This window comes from Mytilus trossulus, unplaced genomic scaffold (assembly GCF_036588685.1).
Source record: "Mytilus trossulus isolate FHL-02 unplaced genomic scaffold, PNRI_Mtr1.1.1.hap1 h1tg001054l__unscaffolded, whole genome shotgun sequence".
Lineage (NCBI taxonomy): Eukaryota > Metazoa > Mollusca > Bivalvia > Mytilida > Mytilidae > Mytilus > Mytilus trossulus.
Window position 1 is genome coordinate 7,501 of NW_026963621.1, and position 5,000 is coordinate 12,500.

A 5,000-nucleotide genomic window follows, 5' to 3' on the forward strand; every position below is an offset into this window, starting at 1 on the left:
GAAAAAAAAAAAAAAAAAAAAAAAAAAATTTTCATCGGGCTTACCCGCGGCTGAGAAGGGACGTGGTCGACCTCGATAGCGGGGCTACCGCATGCGATGGGAAAAAAAAAAAAAAAAAAAAAAAAAAAAATTTTCATCGGGCTTACCCGCGGCTGAGAAGGGACGTGGTCGACCTCGATAGCGGGGCTACCGCATGCGATGGGAAAAAAAAAAAAAAAAAAAAAAAAAAAAAATTTTCATCGGGCTTACCCGCGGCTGTGAAGGGACGGTCGTCCTCGATAGCGGGGCTACCGCATGCGATGGGAAAATTTTTTTTTTTTTTCATCGGGCTTACCCGCGGCTGAGAAGGGACGTGGTCGACCTGATAGCGGTGCTACCGCATGCAATGGGGAAAAAAAAATCTTTTTTCAGCGGGCTTACCCGCGGCTGAGAAGGTACCGCGGGTATCAGTGTACGTGGTCGACCCGATAGCGGGCTACCGCGGGTAAAGGGGACGTGGACGGCCGTGCTAGCGGGCTACCGCGGGTATCATCGTACGTGGTCGACCCGATAGCGAGCTACCGCGGGTAAAGGGACGTGGACGGCCGTGCTAGCGGGCTACCGCGGGTATCATCGTACGTGGTCGACCCGATAGCGGGCTACCGCGGGTAAAGGGACGTGGACGGCCGTGCTAGCGGGCTACCGCGGGTATCATCGTACGTGGTCGACCCGATAGCGAGCTACCGCGGGTAAAGGGACGTGGACGGCCGTGCTAGCGGGCTACCGCGGGTATCATCGTACGTGGTCGACCCGATAGCGGGCTACCGCGGGTAAAGGGACGTGGACGGCCGTGCTAGCGGGCTACCGCGGGTATCATCGTACGTGGTCGACCCGATAGCGAGCTACCGCGGGTAAAGGGACGTGGACGGCCGTGCTAGCGGGCTACCGCGGGTATCATCGTACGTGGTCGACCCGATAGCGAGCTACCGCGGGTAAAGGGACGTGGACGGCCGTGCTAGCGGGCTACCGTAAGAAGGGACGTGGTCGACCCGATAGCGGGCTACCGCAGGTAAAGGTACGTCGACGGCCTCGGTAGCGAGCTACCGCGGGTAAGAAGGGACGTGGTCGACCCGATAGCGGGCTATCGCAGGTAAAGGAACGTCGACGGCCTCGGTAGCCAGCTACCGCGGGTAAGGAGGGGACGTGGTCGACCCGATAGCGGGCCATCGCAGGCAAAGGAACGTCGACGGCCTCGGTAGCCAGCTACCGCGGGTAAGGAGGGGACGTGGTCGACCCGATAGCGGGCCATCGCAGGCAAAGGAACGTCGACGGCCTCGGTAGCCAGCTACCGCGGGTAAGGAGGGGGACGTGGTCGACCCGATAGCGGGCCATCGCAGGCAAAGGAACGTCGACGGCCTCGGTAGCCAGCTACCGCGGGTAAGGAGGGGACGTGGTCGACCCGATAGCGGGCCATCGCAGGCAAAGGAACGTCGACGGCCTCGGTAGCCAGCTACCGCGGGTAAGGAGGGGACGTGGTCGACCTGATAGCGGGCTATCGCAGGTAAGGGAACGTCGACGGCCTCGGTAGCCAGCTACCGTGGGTAAGAAGGGACGTGGTCGACCTGACAGCGGGCTAGCGCGGGTATAAGTGTACGTGGACGGCCTGATAGCGGGCTACCACGGGCTTATGCGGGTCTTCACGTGCCTACGTAGACTTTAACCCGCGGTAGCCCGCAAAAGGCCGACCACATACCTTTACCTGCGGTAGAGACCCGTGATCGCCCGCTACCAGACAGGCCGACCACGTACCTACACGTATCGAGGAATAATGCCAGCCTGGGTCCTGACACGGCCTAAGTAACAGGCTTTAGGGTTAGGGTTAGGGTTAGGGTTAGGGTTAGGGTTAGGGTTAGGGTTAATTTAGGGTTAGGGTTAATTTAGGGTTAGGGTTAGGGTTAGGGTTAATTTAGGGTTAGGGTTAATTTAGGGTTAGGGTTAGGGTTAGGGTTAATTTAGGGTTAGGGTTAGGGTTAGGGTTAGGGTTAATTTAGGGTTAGGGTTAGGGTTAGGGTTAGGGTTAGGGTTAGGGTTAGGGTTAGGGTTAGGGTTAGGGTTAGGGTTAGGGTTAGGGTTAGGGTTAGGGTTAGGGTTAGGGTTAGGGTTAGGGTTAGGGTTAGGGTTAGGGACGGGCATCGTCAAGAGGCGGCTTAGGGTTAGGGTGTACGATGCCTGCCTGCCTTCGTTACGTTACGTTACATGAAATGTGATCGTTTCATCGAGAGACCTGCTGTACTATTCTTACGTGCGGCTTCCCGATGAAAAATTGTCAACCTGTAACACTTTTTGACTAGGCTATGGCTTTGGCCGGCCGCCGATGGTCGAGAGACCCGCGGTAACCTGTCCGCGTCTCACGTGCGACATCCCGATGAAAATTTCACCCACGTAAAAAATATTTACCGAGGGTATTGTTTGCCGGCCTGGATGGTCGAGAGACCCGCGGTAGCTCGCCTGCGTCTAACGTGCGGCTTCCCGATGAAAATTTCACCCTTCTAAAAAATTTTTTACCGAGGGTATAGTTTGACGGCCTCGATGTGTCGAGAGACCCACGGTAGCCTGTCCGCATCTTACGTGCGGCTTCCCGATGAACATTTCAGCCTTGTAAAATTTTTTTTACCGAGGGTACAGTTAGACGGCCTCGATGGTCGAGAGACCCGCAGGAGCCTGCCTGCGTCTAACGTACGGCTTCCCGATGAACATTTCAGCCTTGTAAATTTTTTTACCGAGGGTATAGTTAGACGGCCTCGATGTGTCGAGAGACCCGCGGTAGCCTGCCTCGTCTAACGTGCGGCTTCCCGATGAACATGTCACCCTTCTAAATTTTTTTTACCGAGGGTATAGTTTGACGGCCTCGATGTGTCGAGAGACCCACGGTAGCCTGCCTGCGTCTATCGTGCGGCTTCCCGATGAACATTTCAGCCTTGTAAATTTTTTTTTACCGAGGGTACAGTTAGACGGCCTCGATGGTCGAGAGACCCGCGGTAGCCTGCCTGCGTCTATCGTGCGGCTTCCCGATGAAAATTTCACACCTTGTAAAAATTTTTTACCGAGGGTATAGTTTGAAGGCCTCGATGGTCGAGAGACCCGCGGTAGCCTGTCCGCATCTTACGTGCGGCTTCCCGATGAACATTTCAGCCTTGTAAATTTTTTTTTACCGAGGGTACAGTTAGACGGCCTCGATGGTCGAGAGACCCGCAATAGCCTGCCTGCGTCTAACGTACGGCTTCCCGATGAACATTTCAGCCTTGTAAATTTTTTTTTACCGAGGGTACAGTTAGACGGCCTCGATGGTCGAGAGACCCGCAGTAGCCTGCCTGCGTCTAACGTACGGCTTCCCGATGAACATTTCAGCCTTGTAAAATTTTTTTTACCGCGGGTACAGTTAGACGGCTTCGATGGTCGAGAGACCCGCGGTAGCCTGCCTGCGTCTAACGTGCGGCTTCCCGATGAAAATTTCACCCTTCTAAAATTTTTTTACCGAGGGTATAGTTTGACGGCCTCGATGTGTCGAGAGACCCACGGTAGCCTGCCTGCGTCTATCGTGCGGCTTCCCGATGAACATTTCAGCCTTGTAAATTTTTTTTTACCGAGGGTACAGTTAGACGGCCTCGATGGTCGAGAGACCCGCAATAGCCTGCCTGCGTCTAACGTACGGCTTCCCGATGAACATTTCAGCCTTGTAAATTTTTTTTTACCGAGGGTACAGTTAGACGGCCTCGATGGTCGAGAGACCCGCAGTAGCCTGCCTGCGTCTAACGTACGGCTTCCCGATGAACATTTCAGCCTTGTAAAATTTTTTTTACCGCGGGTACAGTTAGACGGCTTCGATGGTCGAGAGACCCGCGGTAGCCTGCCTGCGTCTAACGTGCGGCTTCCCGATGAAAATTTCACCCTTCTAAAATTTTTTTACCGAGGGTATAGTTTGACGGCCTCGATGTGTCGAGAGACCCACGGTAGCCTGCCTGCGTCTATCGTGCGGCTTCCCGATGAACATTTCAGCCTTGTAAATTTTTTTTTACCGAGGGTACAGTCAGACGGCCTCGATGGTCGAGAGACCCGCAGTAGCTTGCCTGCGTCTAACGTACGGCTTCCCGATGAACATTTCAGCCTTGTAAATTTTTTTTTACCGAGGGTACAGTTAGACGGCCTCGATGGTCGAGAGACCCGCAATAGCCTGCCTGCGTCTAACGTACGGCTTCCCGATGAACATTTCAGCCTTGTAAATTTTTTTTTACCGAGGGTACAGTTAGACGGCCTCGATGGTCGAGAGACCCGCAGTAGCCTGCCTGCGTCTAACGTACGGCTTCCCGATGAACATTTCAGCCTTGTAAATTTTTTTTTACCGAGGGTACAGTTAGACGGCTTCGATGGTCGAGAGACCCGCGGTAGCCTGCCTCGTCTAACGTGCGGCTTCTTGATGAACATTTCAGCCTTGTAAATTTTTTGTTCCGAGGGTACAGTTAGACGGCCTCGATGGTCGAGAGACCCGCGGTAGCCTGCCTGCGTCTAACGTGCGGCTTCCCGATGAATATTTCACCCTCGTAAAATTTTTTTACCGAGGGTATAGTTTGAAGGCCTCGATGGTCGAGAGACCCGCGGTAGCCTGTCCGCATCTAACGTGCGGCTTACCGATGAAAATTTCACCCTCGTAAAATTTTTTTTACCGAGGGTATAGTTTGACGGCCTCGATGGTCGAGAGATCCGCGGTAGCCTGTCCGCGTCTAACGTGCGACACCGCGATGAAAATTTCACCCTCGTAAAAAATTTTTACCGAGGGTATAGTTTGAAGGCCTCGATGGTCGAGAGACCCGCGGTAGCCTGTCCGCATCTAACGTGCGGCTTACCGATGAAAATTTCACCCTCGTAAATTTTTTTTTACCGAGGGTATAGTTTGACGGCCTCGATGGTCGAGAGACCCGCGGTAGCCTGCCTGCGGTCTAACGTGCGGCTGCCCGATGAAAATT